The sequence below is a fragment of the Coenobita brevimanus genome, chromosome 18 (assembly GCF_032717465.1).
Source record: "Coenobita brevimanus isolate Jiangsu-jjx chromosome 18, ASM3271746v2, whole genome shotgun sequence".
In the NCBI taxonomy this organism is placed as follows: domain Eukaryota; kingdom Metazoa; phylum Arthropoda; class Malacostraca; order Decapoda; family Coenobitidae; genus Coenobita; species Coenobita brevimanus.
The window spans coordinates 38,757,006-38,782,348 of NC_136971.1; positions in this window are offsets into that span (position 1 = coordinate 38,757,006).

Genomic DNA, 25,343 nt, shown 5'->3' on the forward strand with positions numbered 1-25,343 from the left:
CAACATACTTGACCTCTTCCTTACAACTAATCCTTCTGCTTGCACTGTTAATCTTTCTTCTCCGTTGGGCTCCTCCGATCACAACCTTATTACGTTAACCTGTCCTATCGCTTCGGTACGGACTGTGGACTCTCCAAAGAAACGTCGTCTGTGGCACTTTGGAGCTGCAGTTTGGGAGGCTCTCAGGCAGTACTTCTTTGATTTTCCATAGAATGATTATTGCTTCCATGGCCAGGAGCCATCTGAGTGTGCCTTGCGCATTACGGAGGTTATTCTCTCAGGCATGGAAGCATACATTCCTTTCTCATATCCTTTGACTAATGTGAGAAATCTATCTCTATCCATCTACAGCCTGAAGCCCTAATCTCACAAAGGGTGGCTGCAGACAAAACACCTCCAAGTCACTCTGCCACCCACCATTTGACTACCCTCCCCCCAACTCACTCCCCCCTCCCTCATATACCTCTCAACTCTATCCCTCCACCTCATCCTTGGTCTTCCCCTCTCTCTCCCTCCCTCCACCTCACCTACATACACCCTCTTAGTCAGTCTTTCATTCTCCATTCTCTCCACATGTCCAAACCACCTCAGTGTATTTCTCCTAATCTTCTCAACCACATCCACATCCACCCCACAACATTCCTTCACTTCTTCATTCGTCAACCTGTCCCTCCACGTCAATCCATGTGCTCCTCTCAAGTAACTCATTTCCACCGCACTCACTCTCGACTTGTTCCCCTCTTGCAAGGTCCATGGCTCACTTCCATACGTCAGGGCTGGGATTACAATACTATCATGCAATGACTTTTTAACTTCCATACTCACCTCCCTATTTCTCATCACTGCTTTCAGTGAACCAACAACCTTCCTTCCCTGCTGTACCCTTTCAAACACTTCATCCCCAAAACTTCCATCCTTACTCATCACACTACCCAAGTACAATACTTGAATGCACTCACATTCTCCATATCCTCACCATCCAACCTCACTGTGCATTCTGTGACATCATTCCTTTCAAACACAGTAACCTTACTCTTGTTTACATTAACTTTCAGATTCCTCTTCCTACACACTGTCCCAAAGTCATTCACCAAACCTTGCAACTCCCATTCATCTTCTCTCAACAATACTGTATCATCAGCAAACAGCAACACTGGAATCTTCCAAATCTCACCCTCCTTCATTGGAGCCACCCTCACATCCACTGCCCTACCTTGCACCTCCTTTACAACCCCATCCATGTATATATTAAACAGCCATGGAGACATCACACAACCCTGTTTCAGTCCCACATTGAGATAAAAAAACTCACTCAGTTCAACCATCCACTCACACCGTAGCCCTAGCTCCTTCATACATACTCTTCACAGCACTCAACAATTTCCCCTCCACTCCATATATTCTTAATACCTTCCACATACCTTGCCTATTTATTCTGTCATAAGCTTTTTCCAAGTTCATGAAGGCAGCATACACTTTCTTTCCCTTCTCTAGATACTTCTCCACTAAACATCTTAGAACAAATATCTGATCTACACACTTTTTTCCCTCTGTTATACACCTAACCCTATCGATGAGTATTCTACCAGATATTTTTCCAGTCACACTAAGAAGGCATATACCCCTATGGTTACCCCATACTTCTCTCGCCCCTTTTCCTTTGTATACAGGAACAATTATACCTATTTCCAGTCCTCTGGAACCCTTCCCTCTTCCCAAGCCAATCTACATAACTTCCATATCCACTCCACTACGATCTCACCCCCATACCTCAGCATTTCACCACACACTCCATCAATTCCTGGGGCCATTCCCATCTTGATCTTCTTCATTGCTTCCATTACTTCTGCCCTACTGATCTCTTCCTCCCTCCTCTCATCTCTTCTTCTCCCAGCCATTCCCCAACCACTTATACTCGCACTGCTCTCACTCTCTACATTCAACAAATCCTCAAAGTGCTCAATCCACCTCCTCAATTTCTCTCTCTTCTCCACCAACAATCTATTATTCCTATCTTTCATTCCCCTACTATTTTCCCTTTCACACAGCCTTTCTTTCTTTACCTCCTTCCAAAACAATTTCTTACCCTTCCTCCATATCACACTCATATTCCTCCCAAACTCTTCATCCACTTTCTTCTTACTCTCTTTCACTAATCTCTTCACCTCCCTTCTCCTGCTCACATATACCTCTCTCTTCTCTCTCGCATCTTCTCCCCTACCTCTACTCGCTAGCCATTCACTATATGCCTTCTTCTTTTGTTCCACAGCTTGTTTCACCTCATCATTCCACCATGCTGTCCCTTGCACACCCCTGCATCTCCTCCTCACTCCACAAACCACCTCACATGCTTCAACTATCTCTTCCGTGAATATTTTACATATGCCTTCCACCCCTTCCATCTGCTCTAACTCATACATCCCCAATTTTTCTTTCATTATGCTCTTATACTCTGCATTTTCTCACTATCTTGCAACTTCTTCTCCTGTCTTCCCCTTTGTCTCTTCAACCACTTTCCTTGCAGCCTTACCTTTGCCATCACTATGTGATGGTCCGAGATTCCATTCCCCCACCCTCTCCACACTCTTGCATCCAATGCTTGTCTTCTCATTCACTCATCCACACACACACATAGTCTATCATTGCCTTTCATTCAACAAGTTCACCATCTATCCTCCTCATGTCTCTCCATGTATACCTGTGGATCGTCTCATGCCGAAAGTACATGTTAGCTATTTTTCCACACCTGCTAGCCAGCAACCCTGCCTCATCTGCCAACCAGCCACTAACCCTACCTCGTCTGGCTACCATCAACTCTGCCTCACCCTGTTTCAACATGCCATGGAAGCATACATTCCTTTCTCATATCCTCTGACTAATGCAAGAAAGCCTTAGTTTAATCACGCTTGTTCATTATTTAGATGTTGCCTCTACCCAGACATGACTTTGGCTCTATTATGTCCACATAAATGAGGGATTACTGTACTTTCATGTGAAGGTGATGGATGTTATGAAACACTGTTGACCGCAAGGTTGGAAAGTCATGAAAACAAACATCATTTTCAACCAAAGTGTGCTCATCCTGCATTTGGAAAAAATATTGGAAGAGTATGACACTCAAACGCCAATGCGCACTTGGCTGAAACATGTGCAAGGTTTGGTTACCAAGTGTCCGGGACATGGCCAGTGTGTGTGTGATTGAACTGCATTGAGTTCATTTTTTTTTTGTTTCTAGTTACTCTTACATGCCGTGTGACAGGTTGTGTGCGGTAACTGAGAAGTGTACAGTATATGGTTGCATGATGTAAATCTGACCCCAGATGACTATGCTGATATCTGTTCTGCTAGCAAAAAATTCAGGGTCTTGCACTTGCAGTAAGAAGACTTTTTAGAACTCCAAGCCCTCACTATGGCTGTAACAATCCAGAGGGCCTCAGAAGGTATATTTTCTAAGGCATCCCAAATATGATAACAGACGCGTGCAAGGAAGGATATCTCCTCAAGGACCGCTACGGTGCTAGTGATGCAGTGGCCACCAAAGTACGTGTGCAGCCTCACCAGCAAACCTTTGTGAACGGGAACTTCCACCTGGACACTGTGACAGTGAATCCAAAATACGAGGAAGAACATTTGCTGAAGAAGACAAAAACAAAGGACCTGAACTTACTTCTGCCATTCTATGTCCCTCTGCTATAAAGGGCACGGCTGGAAGGGTTTTTGGCACGGCAACAACAGCTTTGTGGTTGTGTATGTGCACATGGCAAGGACCAGGAGGTGGATGACCCGGACTATAACACCATGGACTATGTCTATGATGAAACAGACACTGAGTAAGTGCCATATCCCTCGCCTGATTGACTCTTTTGTTGACGACTTCATACTAGACCCAGACCACAGTACTGATAATGGAATGGATAATGGACCAATCCCTCACACAACACCACTGCAGGAGACAGTGTGAGTGTTGACCCTGTTTTGAAAATAAAAAGAATAACCACTACAATACAAACCATTATTATTTATTTTTTTTCCTATGTCACTGTCTATGGTTTTTCATTCTTTATTATTTATTAACTGTCAGTAAGGTTATTACTTCTATGTGATATTGTTTTTTACTGCAACAATGTTTTTGAGTTGTATTTTCATTATTCTCCTTGTTATTATTATTATGTTCTTTTGTTGTTATTGCATTAATATTGCACTGTCTACATCTTGGGAAATCCCTTAGTACAGGAATCGTTCTTGTTATTATTACCAGGTTTGCTTGCACCTACAACTTGTAAAACACTGTAACACACCACCAAAGTATGTAAAACCATGGTGTTGTGGCTGTGTCAACTACAGTCAAGTCACCTATGGCACAGTTAATTGGTTCTAGACCCTGCCCTTTCTATAGAAAACTGCATCATACAAATAACTAAACTATCTATCTATCTATCTATTGCCAGATGCCTTAATCCCATAAGGGCTGGCCACAAACAAATCGCCTCCATGTCACTCTGTCCCCTGCCATTTCACTGCTCTGCTCCCAGCTCATATCCCCCTATCTCATTTACCTCTCCACTCCATCCCTCCATCTCATCCTTGGCCTCCCCCTCCATCTTTCCCCCTCCACCTCACTCACATTCTCCTTGTCAGTCTCTCACTCTCCATCCTCTCCACATGGACAAACCACCTCAGTGTGTTTCTCCTAATGCTTCCTGTCACATCCACATCCACACCACAACGCTCCTTTATATCCTCATTTGTCAGTCTGTCTCTCCCTGTGACTCCACATGCCCCTCTCAAATAACTCATTTCCACTGCTCTCACTTTTGACTTCTGTCCTTCCAACAACGTCCAAGCTTCACTTCCATGCATTAGAGTTGGTACTGGGTATCACAATACTGTCATGTAGTAGCTTTTTCACTTCCATGCTCATTTCCCTGTTTCTTATCACTGCTTTCAAGGAACCAGCAACCTTTCTTCCCTGCTGCACCCTTTCAAGCACTTCACCCTCTAAACTTCCATCCTTACTCATCACACTACCTAAGTACTTAAACGCACTCACATTCTCCATTTCTTCATCATCCAACCTCACTGTACATTCACTGACTTCACTTCTCTCAAAGACCATCACTTTAATCTTCCCTACATTCACCTTTAGATTCCGTTTCTTACACACTCTCCCAAACTCATCCACCAATCCTTGCAGCTCCCCTTCGTCTTCACTGAACAACACAGTATCATCTGCAAATAACAGTATAGGGAGTTTCCAAACACTGCCCTCTCTCACTAAGGCCACTCCAACATCCACTGCCCTACCTTGCATCTCTTTCATAACCCCATCCATATAAAGACTGAACAACCATGGAGACATGACACATCCATGTTTCAATCCAACCTTCAAATAGAAAATTTCACTCAGTTTACTATCCACACACACTGCAGCCTTAGCACCCTCATACATACTCTTCACGGCCTTCAACAACTTCCCATCTACTCCATATATTCTTAATACTTTCCACAATCTTTGTCTATCCACGATGTCATATGCTTTCTCCAAATCCATGAAGGCTGCATACTACTTCTTTCCCTTCTCTAGAAACTTTTCCACTAAAGATCTAAGAATGAATATCTGATCAATACAACCTCTTGCCTTCCTAAAGCCTCCCTGTTCTTCTCCAACTAATCTTCTGTTATTTCCCTAACTCTGTCAAAAAGTATCCTACAATATACTTTCCCTATTACACTAAGAAGACAATTGCTCCTATGATTAACACACACTTTTTCCCCTTTTCCTTTGTACAGGGGAATAATTATACCTGACTTCTGACCCTTGGGGACTCTACCTTCCAGGCCAATCTGCACATCTTTCACATCCATTCTATTACTATCTCTTCCCCACGCTTCAGCACTTCACCACACTCTCCATCAATTCCTAAGGCTTTCCCCAATTTAACTACTCTTCAATGCTTCTACCAATTTCTTCCTGTCTTCTTACATCCCTCCTTCTCCCAGCCATTACCCAGCCACTTATACTTGCATTACTTTCATTTATTTAAGAGGAGCCTGTGGAGTCACATGGAGAGACAGGCTGACGAATGAGGATATAAAGGAGAGTTGTGGTGTGGATGTGGATGTGATAGGAAGCGTTATGAGGAACACACTGAGGTGGTTTGGCCATGTGGAGAGGATGGAGGGTAAGAGACTGATGAAGAGAGTGTATGTGAGTGAGGTGGAGGGGGGAAGAGGGAGGGGGACGCCGAGGATGAGATGGAGGGATGGGGTGGAGAGGTATATGAGAGAGGGGGGTGTGAGTTGGGAGTAGGGCAGTGAAATGGTGGGGGACAGGGCGACGAGGAGGGGATTTGTTTGTGGCCACCCCAAACGGGATTGAGGCGTCTGGCAATAGATAGATAGATACACTTTCATTCTCTATGTTCAACAAATCATTAAAATGTTCTCTCCATCTGCTCACATTTTCTCCCTTCTTCACTAGTAATCTACCGGTACCATTTTTATCTTTCATACCCAACTAACTTCTTTGGCACCCTGTCTAACTCTCTTTACCTCTTTCCAGAACATTTTCTTACATTCACTCCACTTTACACTCAAACTCCTTCCAAATTCCTCATCCGCTCTCTTCTTACTCTCTCTTACTAATCTTTTCACCTCTTCCTTGCTCTCTACATATAATTCTCTCTTCCCTCTCTCAACTTCTTCAATGGTCCTGTTTCTCATCCTCTCACTATATGCTTTCTTCTTTTGTGCCACAGCCCAACTAAACCAATGGGGAAAATGCAATTTGGTTCTGGACGTTCGCCCAAAGTCCCCTTTTTCACTCCACTTTACACATGCACACAATCAAGCAATCAGTCAATGCATGTAAACACTAAACAATAAATAATAAAGGGCACAACACGTAACAATAGGCAAAAAAAAAAAAAAAAAAAAAAAAAAAACGGGAGGGTGATCAGTTAGGGGGGAAGCGGTGGCTCAATCGGTAGAGAGGTGGCCTGCAGTCCTAATGGACCTGGGTTCAAATCCCGCTGGGGCAGGGAACAGTTTCAGGATTTGAATTTCATAAAAAGCAGACTTTACTGATCTACCAGATGACCCGCCAACATGTCGTAAAAAATACCCCTGCTAATACCAATAAACCAGTCCTGTATGAGACAGCCCTAGCATGTATTCAATATGGACAGTGGGTGTTAGCGCCAAAGTGGTGACCTGTAGAGGTGTGCGGTATGTAGGAGGACTACAGGGCCTTGAAAGCAGGCTGTGAAGCCTACAGTATGCCCAGAGTTGGACAAAAAAAAAAAAAAAAAGATAAGCGGTCTGGATACACACTGACCGGGGCTTGAATGGCGGGCGAGGGCTGAAGTTCGCTCTACACCCGCTAGGGGAATTTACCCACGTGTTTCAAACCTTGCCGTGCCCAAGCGATAGGTATAGTTTATGTACGTGGTTCGTTTTTGGGGGGTCTAGCACCTTGCCGTTTCATAGAAAACCGTTCCATAGAAGCATGCGCCATACGCGACTTGACTGTATTTTCATACACATAAGAATGTCTACTGTTCACAAATCACACAGAACAAGTACTTAGTATGCAAATAAAACAACAATTATGAATAATCTTTCCAAAATTTTATGAGTTATTTTCATTGATGATAACTTTGCATAAAATTTTGTAAATAGTCTAGTGAAATTCAATTTCATTTTAATACATAAAGAAATCCTCTAGCTATAGGCCTATGGTACTAGCTTATGCTTTACTGCTGTGCAAAGATCGCACAACTGCATGCAATGTAAAACTGTGATGTCTAATATTTTTTCAAATTAACGGGAAAAATATAAAAAATGATAGTTTCTTTACCAAAAAGTTCTTGGATAATGTAGAGACATTCAGCTTTATAATGCTGCAAAGAGCATCATCCTCGCTATAACAGTTTAGGAGTTATCACTCATCAATCATTACAAACTCTTACCGCATTTTTTTTTCTTGCACTTTTAAAGAATGGTGTTTATGTATCATACACTGTGCAGCACCTCAAATAACCTTCACAATTATAAAGTATACAATTTTCTTTCATTTTCTATCTATTGCCAGATGCCATAATCCTGTAAGGGGTGGCTATTCGACTTTGAGTTACAGTGGAACCTCGGACCTCGAACGTCTCACATGTCGAACAAATCGGACCTTGGCCAAAAAATTCAAGAAATTTTTGCTCCAGAGGTCGACCAAAATATCGGACCTCGACCAACCCGAACGTAGCCGAATGAAGGGAAGCTGGCCGACGGAGGACCCGAGTGACAAGCCGAGCGACAGTCACGTGTCCACCTTTGTTGTTCGTCAACGTGGTCGTCCTGCTGTGCTTCACATTTTTCTTGATTCAGTGCAGTATGAGCCCCTAATAATGGCTCCAAAGATAGCAAGTTCATCCAGTACCGCTACTGGCAGTGAAAAGAGGAGAGTAGTGCGGAAAACAATTTAGTTCAGTTTAGTCTTCTTGTGCAATATTTTATGTTTTGTTTTACTTTCTATGTCTTATTTACTGTTTAACCATGCAATTTTATGTATGAAATAACAAAAAAAATTAAATAGGTAAGCATCTGGGGTCTTGGAACGGATTAAAATGATTTACATTATTTCTTATGGAGAAAAATTGTTCGGTCCTCGACCAATTCGGTCCTGGAACAGCCTTCCAGAACGGATTGTGTTCGAGGTCCGAGGTTCCACAGTACTGTACAGTAGAACCTCTCTCATTCGGACTATATGGGGGGAAGGGTTGTCCGAATTAGCAGATTGTCCGGACCATCAGGGTAATCTCCAGTTCATACCAAACTCTATCTACATATGGTATGTTTGTTAATTATTAACATATGTGGCATATGTCAACCCTACGTAACTGCAAAAGATGAAAGGATACCGGTACTAAAATAACAAAACTAATCATGTACGATAGTTTTGTATTGCATAATTTACAGGTAAGGCCATTACAAGAAACTAGCCTACATTTTAAATTGTAGTAAGTGACTAAGGCCCGTTTAGGCAAAAAAAAAAATTAATTAACTGTAATATTTGGAATAAAAATAAAACTTATGTAGGCAAAAAATAAATTGTCATCTTTGGCATATTGATAACACCCATATGGGCAAGAAGCTAATGTTTGATGTACAAGTAAAGCACATTTAAGTACAAAAAATAACCTACAGTAATCACTAAACACTGCAGAATATTCTGACCCATTTTTGTGTAAGCAAACTCCTCCTTTTAACACCTTTATTCATTGCAGAAGCTACACTTAAATTAAGGGGCATGGTAAGGAGGATTAACTTTTGAAATACAGCCTAAAAATATAAATGGTTGGTGAATTAGTTGATGGAACGAATCCTAGCGTGTGTTTAAACAGGCGCCCATGTTGCGACCTAGCGTGATCCGAGACTAAATGAATGACGATCGTTTTCCATGTCGATACTAAAAATGCCTTTAGAATTTCTTTCAACATATTTTTCGAGCTTATTATTTTTAAATTTTGTCCGGATTAACAGAAATCCGGATTAAAGGGGTCTGGATTAAAGAGGTTCTACTGTATTTGTTTTACAGGGAGGGGCACTAACCCTCCACCAACCCACTTGTTGACAAGTAGGGAGCACGTATGGTTATATGGTCACCACCCAGCACTGTAAATGGTTTCTTGGCTTACAGGAAACCATTTGGCTTGTCACTCAATGTAAAGCCACCTGTAAAGGAAAGAAAGCAATAAATTTAATTCCTGAAAAGCCAGCCCGACTTGCCAGATTTTGAAAATCTGTGGCTTCCTTTACTACTTATAATGAATTTGCAAATATTATTAATGTACTGATTCCCTTGTACAAAGGAAAAGGGGAAAAAGAAGTGTGTGGTAATCATAGGGGCATTTGTCTTCTTAGTATAATAGGAAAAGTGTATGGTAGGATACTTATTGACAGAGTTAGAGAAAGAACAGAGGAATTAGTTGGAGAAGAACAGGGACGCTTTAGGAAGGGAAGAGGTTGTGTAGATCAGATATTCATTCTTAGATTTTTAGTGGAAATGTTTCTAGAGAAGGGAAAAAAGTTGTATGCAGCTTTCATGGATTTGGAGACAGCATATGACAGGGTGGATAGACAAGGATTGTGGAAAGTGTTAAGAATATATGGAGTAGATAGGAGGTTGTTGAATGCCGTGAAGAGTATGTATGATGGTGCTAAGGCCGCAGTGCGTGTGGATGGTGAACTAAGTGAATTTTTCTCTTTGAAGGTTGGGTTGAAACAGGGATGTGTCATGTCTCCATGGTTGTTCAATCTGTACATGGATGGGGTAATAAAAGAGGTACAAGGTAGGGTAGTGGATGTTGGAGTGGCCCTGGTGAGAGAGGATAGTGTTTGGAAACTCCCTGTACTGTTGTTTGCAGATGATACTGTGTTGTTGAGTGAAGACAAAGGGGAGCTGCAAGGCTTGGTGGATGAGTTTGGGAGAGTGTGTAAGAAATGGAATCCAAAGGTGAATGTAGAGAAGAGTAAAGTGATGGTCTTTGAGAGAGGTGAAGTCAGTGAATGTACAGCGAGGTTGGATGGTGAGGAACTGGAAAATGTGAGTATGTGTACTTGGGTAGTGTGATGAGTAAGGATGGAGGTTTGGAGGGTGAAGTGCTTGAAAGGGTACAGCAGGGAAGAAAGGTTGCTGGTTCTTTGAAAACAGTGATAAGAAACAGGGAAGTGAGCATGCGGGTGAAAAAGTTACTACATGACAGTATTGTGATACCAACTCTAATGTATGGAAGTGAAGCTTGGACGTTGTTGGAAGGACAGAAGTCAAAAGTGAGAGCAGTGGAAATGAGTTATTTAAAAGGAGCCTGTGGAGTCACATGGAGAGACAGGCTGACGAATGATGATATAAAGAAGCGTTGTGGTGTGGATGTGGATGTGATAGGAAGTGTTATGAGGAACACACTGAGGTGGTTTGGCCATGTGGAGAGGATGGAGGGTGAGAGGCTGATGAAGAGAGTGTATGTGAGTGACGTGGAGGGGGGAAGAGGGAGGGGGAGGCCGAGGATGAGATAGAGAGGTATATGAGAGAGGGGGGTGCGAGTTGGGAGCAGGGCAGTGAAATGGCGGGGGACAGGGCGACGTGGAGACGATTTGTTTGTGGCCACCCCAAACGGGATTGAGGCGTCTGGCAATAGATAGATAGATACTGATGAAATTTGCATAGTGATGAACAGGAACTGATGAATCCTGTGTAATGGGATAGTACTGATGAAGCCTGTGTAATGGGATAAGTACTGATGAACTCTGTATGGTGGGATACGGTAAGTATTGATGAAGCCTGTGTAGTGGGATAGCACTGATGAAGCCTGTGTAGTATGATAGCACTGATGAAGCCTGTGTAGTGGGAAAAAGTCAACAATCAAGAGCTTTTCAGAAACCACAGTGAAATACATTTCCCAAAACGCAAACACAGCTGCACACATCATTCAACCTTACCTCAACACACTACACGAATGGTTCACCACAAACAGGCTCAAAATAGCCCCAGCCAAATCTACAGTGACTCTTCTCACAAACTGGACAGCAGAACACAGTCACATCCCATACCTCACCATAAACAACACCCCCCTACCACACGCACACACACAAAATCCTTGGTGTAACATACAATACATCAACGTCATTTTAACAACACATCACAAACATTAAAAATAAAATAACACCAAGACTCAATGCTTTGAGGTCACTTGCCCATACAACATTCGGACACAACAAAGAAACCACCACCACAGTATACAAACAATACATACCGGTACATTCAGTGATGAATTATGCAAGCCCTGCCTGGGCTTCTAACCTCACCAAAACACACTACAACACTCTACAGACCATACAGAACAAGGCCCTAAAAATAATCACAGGCTGCACAGCTACTACACCCACAGACCACCTACATCAAGAAACCAAAGTCCTCAAAGTCAAGGATCACCTAGACATGAGGGGCACCCAGTTTCTTGCTGCAGCCTCCACAAACCCACAACAACCATTACAGTACATGGCAGCACATCCACCCACACCAAGGAACATCAAAACAACAACCAGCACACGATACCATACACAAATACTGTCATCTCTCCCCCCCTCGCCCACCTCAGACCAGCTTCCAGGAGCATATCCACACTCAGATCACTTGCCTCTCCATTCAGTCACTTAAAGACATCACACAGCTGCATGCACGGCCTCCTGACATCCACCCTTCTGAATCCCATCTCCCTCGTGAGGACAGGGTCCTCCTGGCCAGGCTGAGATGTGGGCACCATCCAGCCCTCTTAAGCTACCAGAAGAGGCTGGATGACTCCATCGCTGATGCCTGTCCAAGATGCAACACAGCACCCCATACTGTTAAGCACATTATGGAAGACTGCATTGCACGCAATCACCTACGCCAACAACACAACATACACTCTTTGAGAGCTCTGTGGGAAAGCCCAGTTTCGGCCATGGCCTTCCTAAGGGGCTCGGGGCTGTTCGGCCAGACTGCCTAGGGAACAACTACTACTACAATTCCCAAAATTATTGCCAAGTTTCTCCTTTGTTCATGAAAATGAAAGTCAGTTTTAAATAATGGTAAACATACACTTTATTTGAAGCGGTAAAGGCACCTTCCACAGTCAGTTCTTCTTCCTGATAGTCTGTTATATATATTTTTCTGGGGTAGTACATAAATAATTCATGCAAAATATGTTTCGCCTTTGTTTTTAGCTGTGTTCTGCTGTGTCAACTTGTTCAATCTGTCTGCTATAATGGCGAAAGGACTGTCTTAACGCAAGTGTTAACAAAAACTAACCTAACCTAGCTTAACTGTACCTAATAATTTAATTTAATCAACCTAGCTTAACTGTACCTAATCATTCATTGCCAGACGCCATGTATCCCAGACGGGGTGGCCAATGGCTTAGAGTTAATTGTTTTACGGGGAGGGGCACTAATCCTCCACCAACCCCACTTGACACGTAGGGATGCCAACAGCATCTGGTGTTCCCAGGCGGTCACCCATCCAAGTACTAACCAGACCCAACGTTGCTTATTTAATTTAATCAACCTAGCTTAACTGTACCTAATAATTTAATTTAATCAACCTAGCTTAACTGTATATAATAATTTAATTCAATCTAACCTAACCTAGCTTAACTGTACATAATAATTTAATTCATCTAACCTAACCTAGCTTAACTGTACCTAATAATTTAACTTAATTTAACCTAACCTAACTGTACCTAATAATTTCATCAAATCTAATTTAACCTAACCAGCCTCCAGTTGGAAAGTTGGGAAACAAAAACCACCTTTCAGTACGGAACGTAAGACAATCACAGGTACGGCTTTAGGAACGTCATGACAAAAACAGTGGGAACTTTTTCAGCGGGAAAGGTAATTTACCACCCTGAAAACAGTCATAATAATACAGAAAGCAAACTGAAGGAACATGAACTGAATCAGTAAGCTCCTTCTCCTGGTTCAAGTAATGCGTGTGTTTAACTGGATTATTACACCACACAAAACTGACAACAGCTTAAAAATCATTTAAAAGGGAATGAAACAATAAAACAAACCTGATCCAAACAAGCATACAGGGTAATTCTTTACCAAACGGGCACGGCAGTTCCACCTATATAATAACAAACTCACAATCTCAAGGTAAATAATTTTGGTATATAAGCAACACAGTTAGCTAACTAATGAATTGTGACTGCATGAAGTGACAGGAAAAAGACAAAACAAACCTATGTTGGGGTAGTTAAGGAAGCGGCCTGGTCACCCGTTGCAATGTTAACCGACGGTCTCGATGACTTCCAGCGCTGTTTACCAACCATCCTACTGACTGGATGCATCAGTGTATCCCATGTCACAGCGATGGCAAACTTAATGATTTAACCACACCTAACCCAGCCAAACCAACCTCACTTGCGTGTGAGAGCCAGCTTTCAAATTTAAAAATGCGCATCATAAATGTTAAATATGGTTGGCTACTAGCAGACGGCAAAATATTTACGCTTTCTAAGTCCTCATTTATAGTTTCCAGAAGTGAGTTTATAAAAAATCCTCAGTAGCTGTGGTAATCTAGGAATAATGAGTAACATGTAAAACATTCAATAGTAAATATGGAAAGGCCGCGCCCGTTTGGTAAAGAATTAGTCAGTTCTGTATACATTTGTAATTTAGCATGTCAGACATGAATTACACAGCAACATGCTGGTGGTGTCCATACTTGACTGACGCAGTGAACACCCTCCACACGATCGTCCTGACGGGGAAATGATCCAGTACACCCCCTCGGGCCTCGGCTCACCAGCGTTTACATGCAGTTGACGCCACAAGATTGACAACAATCACTTCACTGATGCTGACTCCGCCATCTTTCCACTCCATTTATCACTAGTGGTCTATAGATTTAGTATCAGAACCTGAAGAAGTTCCATACATTTCGGAGTGCCATGTTTATATTTTTGAACGTATACTTTAATATACTTAGATTTCAAGTGCTCGTGAGTAAGTGATCTCTTAGACAAATTCTCGGTTCAGAAAGACGGCGGCCACATTGCTTCACAGTTTGAATGTTGCCCTTTAGTTAGGACGTATCAATGATTTGTCTGTGTACTCATCATCCACCTCTATAACATGGAGGGCTATCTCCCAAGCGAGCGTGTGACTTACGGCCGTCATATTGAAACACCCGGATTCGTCGTCGCCATTATGGTAATCTCACTGAGCTTTATAGTATGAAGAGACTTTCTCATGGGTTGCATAGCGCCTCTGCCAGGGCGTCGCTGGTGTAGCCAAAGTCTATATACTTTGGGCGTAGCGGCAGCCATGTTACACCACGCCTGATGACCGCGTTTTTGTAGAGTTGCTCAGTGGATTTTTGAAAGCAGCTGATGATTCAGCAAAATATAGTGCCATGGTCCACTGTGCAGCTTACGGATACAAAAATGGGCACAGGAATTCATCGAAGAGAGATGGCGTTTGAAATGCGTGGGTTTGAGCGCATCGGTTCTCCGGAGCATTCCAGAGAATACCGCAGTCTCCCCGATATCAGGGTGGACCAGGAGCAGTGGAGTCTACCCTCAGAAACGCCGACACCCCCACTCGGACTCCCCCCACTCGGACTCCCCAGGGTAGCCGCCGCCAGCCACCATCACTCCGGGCAACAGCGGCATACGTCAGCCCGGGCCGTGCGCCCTTGTGAAACGCAACCACCGCGCCGCCGCCACCGTAGGAAAAAGACACTACCTTCGCGTGGCGGAATTACCGAGTTAGCTAGGGGTGGAGTCAGAAACTGTACTCCAGACAGCACCCCTAAGGTAGAGACGATCTATGGTCGCTCTAGCAGAGGTAAGGTAGAGACGATCGGCGGTCGCTCCCCCCACAGCAAGGTAGAGACGATCAGTGGTCGCTCCCATATAAAAAAGGTAGAGACGATCAATGGTCGCTCCCATATAAAAAAGGTAGAGACGATCAATGGTCGCTCCCATATAAAAGAGACAGAGACGATCTATGGTCGCTCACAACAAAATCAGGTAGAGACGATCGGCGGTCGCTCCCTGACAGCTAAGGTACAGTAGAGACGATCAGCGGTCGCTCCCTCAGCACACGGGTAGAGACGATCAACAGTCGCTCCCCTATAAAAAAGACAGAGACGATCTATGGTCGCTCACAACAAAAGCAGGTAGAGACGATCAGTGGTCGCTCCCTGCAAGCTAAGGTAGAGACGATCAACGGTCGCTCCCTCAGCACCCCGGTAGAGACGATCAACGGTCGCTCCCAGGGTATAGTGAGGAGGAAAGACCTCCCTGTCTCCCCCGGCCTCTGTTCCCTGCGCGAGGCCTTTGAGGAGATCCACCTGTCGGGCCCCCGTGACAGCCGCTGCCGCAGTCCTTCCCTGCCGGCGCCCCTGTCCATAGGAGACCGCAGTCCGTCGCCTCTTCCGGCCCGCCCTAGGACACCCGGGCGAGACCTCACCACGCCCCCGCGACGCCGGGACCTGACCCAGAGGTTCCTAGCCCTCTTCGGCCCCAGTCCGGAGCCCAGTCCAGAAGCCCCCGGACGTGAGAGAACGCCCTAGCGAGCCGCCCCGTGCCCTCCCGGCTCGCTCTACCCTGGCGACACCCTCAGCCGACCGGATCATCGCCGAGGTAACTGTGTCTCTCTCTACCAGAGATACGAGGATCCACAATTGTGAAGTAGGTTAAGTGTGACTTCTTTTCTTAGAATAAGACTAGTGCAGTGATTTCCATTGGGGTAACCCAGGACGTAATACTACATATAACGGGTGAGAATAGGGGTAGAGACCCCAAGTGAAGATACGTGCGAGTATCGTCCCGAGTTTACTATGGACTTCTCTCTAGAGCCCGAGGAAAAGATAATACATCATCTGAGTGTTATTGGTTAAACTCTGAGTAATACAGTGAAATAGAATTTACGAGTGTTCCGACTTTGTTACGCGTTGGGAAGTGCGAACCTACATAACCTACCAGAGAGATGTATAGTATATAAGTTGTGCTGACGGAAATCTAGTGTTATCAAACTACGAGGACCACGAGTGATAACTGTACTCTCTTGTTCCGCACGCTATCTCTGAAAACCCTCCCCACTCCTCACCCACGCTCTTGAAGTCCAAATAAGAAACGGAGTTAATTATCAAAGAATTCTTGCCAATAGAAACACCTAAAACTCCTTTGTTAATATCGGGCCTCATTAAGTATTACCATAACTTCTCCCTCGCCGTTCTAAGTCACTCTCGCGTCTCACTACCCCCCCCCCTTCCTGGTAGATCACAAACCCCCCCCCCCTCTCTCTCCTCCCGCGCTCCGCGCACACGGGTATTTACTGTACTAAGATTTGTTGTATTGTCATTAATATCTAGGAAGCTAGTATCCTGCGAGATACACAATATTTTACATAAGGTTTTGTATTGCTCTATATTGTGATGTAATGTCTGTTGAAATGTCTTGTGTCTAACTGAAATAATATACGTGTATGGTGTTGCCGAAAGTTTTTATGTCCTGCCTCTCTTCATTGCACTAGCTCCGGTCTCGAAAGAGGACCCCGCTCAGTGTTGAGTTGATTTGGAACGAGAGGTCGAGCCAAATTCTACTCAGCATTACACTGGTGGCCAGCGGTGGTTCTAGATCCGAGCGTAGAAGAGAGGTAAATAGGAAATATTTGGAAAAATGGCAACTAAACCGCACGTCCAGTTATCCAAGTTCGACCCTGACCAATATGACATACAAACATATCTTGCAATAGTTAAACCCTTATTGGATATTGGCTTCGATAATGACCAACAAAAAATTGCAGTCACACACCGCTCGCTGGTGCAGTGGTAACGTTCTCGCTTGCCAACTGGTGGACGGGAGTTCGCGCCTCGCTCAGGTTGCGAAAAGTTTCACTGACGAAGTGAGTGGTTACTGTCCCCCTTGAGCAAGGGGACGGGTGTGTATGTGTGAAGGTCACAGCCTTGCCCTTAGATCGGTCTATATGAGCTCTCAGCTCCCTTCCGGGAGGGTAAAAGCTGACGATCACGACCATCAAGTGATCCTGACCGACCCGGTGAATTACACTTCCACTACTGGGTAAAGCCGCAGCTAACATTGCGCCAAAAATTGTCCCAGAACTCACCTGGCAGAACTTTACCAAGTTCGCAGTCCAAGCCATCACCCCATCATTAGGGAAAGTGGTGGCTCTATCCAAGTTGGATAGCTTTACTTATAACGGGGATTTAGATAATATCCTGTTGCAGGCAAGAAGCCTGATTACTGCTGCCTACCCGGAATCGGACGAAGAAACCCGGGACCAGCACACCTTCAATACTCTGCTCCGAGTACTCCCAAGTGTTGTGAAGCAACACTTTACTATCCACGATCCGACAGGAGACATGGATAGGGATATACAGCTGATACGACGCCTCCTGACCTCCTGCCCTCCTTCACAACAAATCAATGCTGTCAAGAAATTCCCCACTCGGCCCCCGGCTCCCCCAGCCGCACCACGGCCGCCCCTGCCCCACACCAGCCCGACCCCGACGCCTAGCCCACCCAGGGCGTACCCCTCTCGTCGGCGCCCCGCCCCACGAGAAAACTCAAACTTAATTCTCATCAACCCGTGGGAATTCACAGCCTGCAACTCCCGTTGCCCCCTTCATGACGTACGGGACCAGCTGAAAGCTGCTCGCCGCAAAAGCACAGCCCCGGGTCTGCGTAAGGTCTCCGCCCTAGAAGGCGAGGCCCCAGGGGACGAGCTGGCGCCAGCGGACGATCCCCCACCAGGAGACTTAGAGCAGGAACAGGAACACGAGAGCCCTAACCAGCTGGATTTTTAGGCCCGCCCCCGCACCAACCCACGGTGGCGGGGGCCATCACCCCTCAGTATCGCCCCCCAGTGTACCACAAAATGAAAATCAACGGCGTGAAGGCCAGACTACTAGTCGATACGGGAGCAGCCAGATCCTGTCTTTACAGCCATTATTTCTCCCGCTACAAATCGCGGTTTGGCCCGCTCCGCCCCACTACCACCCACCTTATAGATGCGGGGGATGGCCCCCTGCCCATCCGTGGGGAAACTCGGGCCCTACGGGTCGACACCCACCAACCAGTATCTACCCAACACCCCTTCATCATTTTTGATTCCTCCTGCCAGAGCTATGACGGCTATTTAGGGCTGGACTTACTTCAAAAACTCGGAGCCACTATCGACTGTCGCCACCGACAACTCCAGTTCCACCCCCTACCCCACTCCACCCCAGCCGTTTGTACCTGCACGCCGCAACCCCGGCCGGAGGACACACAAAAAAAAAAGAAGAAAAGAAAAAAACCCTCGCACTCCTTCTTGTCCCCTTCTTCGCCTCCCCCTTCCCCCGCGCAACCCCACTCCACTCTTGCCCCCTCCTTCCCTGCCACCGTTTCCGCCGCTGTTACCATCCCCTCACACCACGAGGCCTGGGTGCCCCTGAACAGGCCCTCAGGCCCATCCGTTTTGTTCTCCCCCCTCCTCCCTGCCGGACCCCTCTCCGCCTGCCTCGTCTCCCCTACCTTTCTTCCTCCCCACCGCGCTGCCATTCGCATCGCCAATCTCGCACCATCCCCTCTCACCCTTCCCAAAGGGCTTATCGTCGGAGAGATGGAAGAAGCCGAGCCCTGCGTCCCTTCCCCCCCCCAATGCCCCGCCCCCCTCCCCCCCATCCCTGACCATCTCTCCGACCAACATTCAGACGCCTTACGCCGCCTCCTCCTGGAGTTCCAGGATTTGTTTGCGGCAGGGCCCGCAGATATAGGACACACTACATACCTGTCTCACGAGATCCATACGACAGGCCCCCCGATACGACAGCCTTCCCGACGGAAGAACCCCCGACAGAGAGAAGAGGAAGACCGCCAAGTGCGCGAAATGGAGGAGGCAGGCGTTATTTCCCCCTCCACCAGCCCGTGGTCCTCCCCTGTCGTTCTAGTAAAAAAGAAAGACGGCACGATGCGGTTTTGCATCGATTACCGCCGCGTGAACGACGTCACCATTAAGGATGCCACTCCCCTTCCCTGCATCGACGATTCCCTAGACTCCCTATACGGGGCGTCTTGGTTTTCTACCCTTGACCTCCAGTCTGGATATTGGCAGGTCCCAGTCCACCCGGATCATCGAGGCAAAACGGCCTTCTCTACCAGTAATGGCCGCCACTATGAGTTTAATGTCCTGCCATTCGGCCTCTGCAATGCCCCAGCCACGTTTTCCAGACTGATGGAATCTGTTTTGAGCGGCCTCACTTGGGAGATCTGTTTGGCCTATCTTGATGATGTCATCGTTTTTAGCCAAACTTGGGCCGATCATTTGCAGCGCCTCCGCCGAGTTTTCACCCGAATTCGCCAGGCAGGCCTCAAGTTACATCCAGCCAAATGTGTCTTGGCCGCAAAAACCGTCGCGTTTCTAGGCCATACCATTTCCCAAGCAGGAATCTCCCCTGACCCCGATAAGCTGCGCGCCATAGCGGCCATACCACCTCCGCAAGATGTTCACGGCATTCGTGCCTTTTTGGGGCTCGCATCCTACTACCGCCGCTTCGTGAAGGGGTTTGCACAAATTGCTAAACCTCTTCACGATCTGACGAGGAAAGGAGAACCTTTCCTCTGGACAGAGGACCGACGAACCGCTTTCCAACAGCTGAAAGACAAACTTATTTCGGCCCCCATCGTGGCCTTTCCCGACTATGCCCTCCCTTTTCGCCTCTACACGGACGTCTCCTTGGACGCCATTGGCGCTGTTCTAGCCCAGGTACAGGCCGGTCGGGAACACATTATTGCTTGTGCCAGCCGCACACTGAACCCGGCAGAGAAAAATTATGCCGCCACCAAGCGAGAATGCCTCGGCATAATCTGGTCCCTCCAATATTTTAGAGCTTATCTTTCTGGGACCCAAGTCACTATAATAACCGACCACCAATCACTCCAGTGGCTGCGACAATCAGATTCCCAGAACGCCCAAACCGTCCGATGGTGTGACACCCTAGAGGAATTTTCATATGAAATCTCGTACAGACCCGGGAAGCTCCACACTAACGCAGATGCCCTCTCCCGCCTTCCCATCCGCGCCGTCCAACCAGATCAGGACCTGCTAGAACTCTGGCACCACAAAGAACGCCCCCCCTGGATCCCAGCCTACCTGTTTCCCAAATTGTGCCGACAGGGCGACCACCTCTTGACCCCGTCCGGACACATCCTGTTGGCCCCCGATGCGGCACGTGACACCCTGCGCCAGTTACACGCCCACAACGGCATCCATCTGGGCACCAAAAAATTGCTGCAGGTATTTAATGACATCTACTGGGCCCCGAACCCCTCCACCCTCGCCAAGGAAATTATTCAAGCTTGCCGTGCCTGTGCGCTCGGGAAAGACATTACCCGGACCGCCGGGCCTTCTGGCCATATCACTGCCCACAAACCCTGGCAGCTCCTAGCAGTCGACGTGGTAGGACCTCTCCCTCCTAAATCAGGATATAAGTACGTGATCACGTTTGTTGACACGTACTCCAAGTTCATAATAGCCTGCCCCGCTAAGGAACATCACGCCGTCGCGGTCGCCGACGCCTTACTCCGACACGTTTTCCCCTACTTTGGCATTCCCCAGGCCATCCATTCTGACAATGCCCCCGAATTCTCCGGGAAAGTCTGGGAAGAGCTGGCCCGGATTTTTGGATACAAAATCTCCCACTCCTCACCATATTGGCCTCAAGGGAACGCGGTGTGTGAGCGCAGCCATCGTACCTTGGCAAATCAGCTGCGGACCAGAATCGAGGCTACCAAAGACAACGATTGGCCAGCGCACGTCAAAATCATCCAGTGGGGCATGAATTCCTGCCCCAGAGAGGACGGGGTTTCCCCCCACGAGAGGGTCTTTGGCGAAACCCCCCTCCTACTACCCTTACGCCATCACTTGCAACAGCCCACCTCTGCCCCGGCGACAGACCCGCTACACTCGCTAAAAAGGCGGGTATACCACCTACAGCGAAACTTAGATCTTGGACCCGACACGGCCGCCAACCCCCACAAGCAGGGTGACACAGTAGTCATTGCCCAACTCCCCACCCCCCACAAACTTGCCCCCCGTTTCATGGGCCCCCACACCATCACCAAAATCCCCAACCCTTACCAGGTAGTCGTGGACTACCACGGCACTCCCCGTACCCTCCGAAACCGACACGTACGCCCTTTCCGAACACCCATTCCCCCCGCCACGACCCCGCCCCCCCAACCCCCCACGGCTCCCGCTCCCCCCCCTACCACCACATTTCAGTGTTACTTTTCCCCCTCCCCTTCCCCCTCTCCCCCCCCTACCACCTCCGCCTCTCCCGCCCCAGGCACCTCACCTGACGTCTCCCCCGCCACCCCCCCGTCTCCGGCTCCTGCCATCACCCCTGTCCCCCAGCCCATCACCACCCCCTCCACCCCCACTGCCACCCCTTCGCCACAAACCCCTTCCACTCCCCTCCCCCCGCCCCCCACCCGGACGCCCACTCCACCAAAACCACGTCCTACCACACCCACGGCACAAGAGACCACACGCCCACACCTAACACCCCCCTCCCCCTCCACCCCGGCCCGCGCCACCACCACCACCACCCCTTCATGAACACCCCCTTCTCTCCCCTCCCTCCCTACCCTGCCCACCCCCCGTACGCCCACTCCACCAATACCACGTGCTACCACACCCGCGGCACGAAAGACAACCCGCCCACCCCCAACGCCCCCGTCCCCCCCCACCCCTACCCTCACCACCACCACTACCCGCTCGGGCCGCCTCTCACGCCCACCCGCCCGATATTCCCACACCCCTACACCCCCCACTTCCCCGCGACTTCACACTGTCCAGCTACATCGGGCCCAAATCCCTCCTATCTGTACTCCCCAGAGACTTAACGCCGCATTACTACCACACAAAACCCGGCCTTCGCCCACCCTGTCTGGCATTCCACCTCCAACCACGCCGACAACCACACCAAACATGAAGATTAAGCGAGCTGTATGGGCCCCTTCCTTTGCCAGGAACTGCCAGCTTCGCGGACCCCACCACCTGTTAAGTATCCTCAAACACACCACCACCCCCTCTGCCCTTTTCCTCACCTATGACCAAACGCAAGAGGAGGATTATTATACTATCGCCTGGCAGCACACGCTCCGCCACCTCCAGCCCATCTCCACCACCCCCAACACTCTAGCGTTCCACCTCCAGCCACAGGGACGTGACTTTCTTCAAGAACACGGTGGTGAAATGCGTGGGTTTGAGCGCATCGGTTCTCCGGAGCATTCCAGAGAATACCGCAGTCTCCCCGACATCAGGGCGGACCAGGAGCAGTGGAGTCTACCCTCAGAAACGCCGACACCCCCACTCGGACTCCCCCCACTCGGACTCCCCAGGGTAGCCGCCGCCAGCCACCATCACTCCGGGCAACAGCGGCATACATCAGCCCGGGCCGTGCGCCCTTGTGAAACGCAACCACCGCGCCGCCGCCACCGTAGGAAAAAGACACTACCTTCGCGTGGCGGAATTACCGAGTTAGCTAGGGGTGGAGTCAGAAACTGTACTCCAGACAGCACCCCTAAGGTAGAGACGATCTATGGTCGCTCTAGCAGAGGTAAGGTAGAGACGATCGGCGGTCGCTCCCCCCACAGCAAGGTAGAGACGATCAGTGGTCGCTCCCATATAAAAAAGGTAGAGACGATCAATGGTCGCTCCCATATAAAAAAGGTAGAGACGATCAATGGTCGCTCCCATATAAAAGAGACAGAGACGATCTATGGTCGCTCACAACAAAATCAGGTAGAGACGATCGGCGGTCGCTCCCTGACAGCTAAGGTAGAGACGATCAGCGGTCGCTCCCTCAGCACACGGGTAGAGACGATCAACAGTCGCTTCCCTATAAAAAAGACAGAGACGATCTATGGTCGCTCACAACAAAAGCAGGTAGAGACGATCAGTGGTCGCTCCCTGCAAGCTAAGGTAGAGACGATCAACGGTCGCTCCCTCAGCACCCCGGTAGAGACGATCAACGGTCGCTCCCAGGGTATAGTGAGGAGGAAAGACCTCCCTGTCTCCCCCGGCCTCTGTTCCCTGCGCGAGGCCTTTGAGGAGATCCACCTGTCGGGCCCCCGTGACAGCCGCTGCCGCAGTCCTTCCCTGCCGGCGCCCCTGTCCATAGGAGACCGCAGTCCGTCGCCTCTTCCGGCCCGCCCTAGGACACCCGGGCGAGACCTCACCACGCCCCCGCGACGCCGGGACCTGACCCAGAGGTTCCTAGCCCTCTTCGGCCCCAGTCCAGAAGCCCCCGGACGTGAGAGAACGCCCTAGCGAGCCGCCCCGTGCCCTCCCGGCTCGCTCTACCCTGGCGACACCCTCAGCCGACCGGATCATCGCCGAGGTAACTGTGTCTCTCTCTACCAGAGATACGAGGATCCACAATTGTGAAGTAGGTTAAGTGTGACTTCTTTTCTTAGAATAAGACTAGTGCAGTGATTTCCACTGGGTAACCCAGGACGTAATACTACATATAACGGGTGAGAATAGGGGTAGAGACCCCAAGTGAAGATACGTGCGAGTATCGTCCCGAGTTTACTATGGACTTCTCTCTAGAGCCCGAGGAAAAGATAATACATCATCTGAGTGTTATTGGTTAAACTCTGAGTAATACAGTGAAATAGAATTTACGAGTGTTCCGACTTTGTTACGCGTTGGGAAGTGCGAACCTACGTAACCTACCAGAGAGATGTGTAGTATATAAGTTGTGCTGACGGAAATCTAGTGTTATCAAACTACGAGGACCACGAGTGATAACTGTACTCTCTTGTTCGCACGCTATCCCTGAAAACCCTCCCCACTCCTCACCCACGCTCTTGAAGTCCAAATAAGAAACGGAGTTAATTATCAAAGAATTCTTGCCAATAGAAACACCTAAAACTCCCTTGTTAATATCGGGCCTCATTAAGTATTACCATAACTTCTCCCTCGCCGTTCTAAGTCACTCTCTGCGTCTCACTACCCCCCCCCTTCCTGGTAGATCACAAACCCCCCCCCTCTCTCTCCTCCCGCGCTCCGCGCACACGGGTATTTACTGTACTAAGATTTGTTGTATTGTCATTAATATCTAGGAAGCTAGTATCCTGCGAGATACACAATATTTTACATAAGGTTTTGTATTGCTCTATATTGTGATGTAATGTCTGTTGAAATGTCTTGTGTCTAACTGAAATAATATACGTGTATGGTGTTGCCGAAAGTTTTTATGTCCTGCCTCTCTTCATTGCACTAGCTCCGGTCTCGAAAGAGGACCCCGCTCAGTGTTGAGTTGATTTGGAACGAGAGGTCGAGCCAAATTCTACTCAGCATTACAGCGTTACATTTCATAAGTAAGAAGTTTATCTTGTTGCTAATTCTCTATCATTACTGCCCCCTGGGGTGGGGCGGGAAGATTCTTTCCCAGTATCCCTGCATGAATGAGGCCACTAAAAGGGGCCCATTTATCCAGTGTTTCACTCCATGTCCTCTTCTCTTATGTTCACACTCTCTTGTAGATATTTCCATGTTTCTTCCAGCCTTTATCAATCTGGACATTAGGTTTCATGACATGGATAGTCAAAGGACTTCCCACATCATTTCAACACTGTTATGCTGGTGGTCTTTGGATCGACTTCTCGCGCCAAAGACACCAGCGACTGAGCGGGGTCCTCTTTCTAGACCGGTCCGGTAGTAGAACACTGACAAAGGAACAGGTCATAAAAACTCGGCAGGACACTTTAACACATCTATTACCT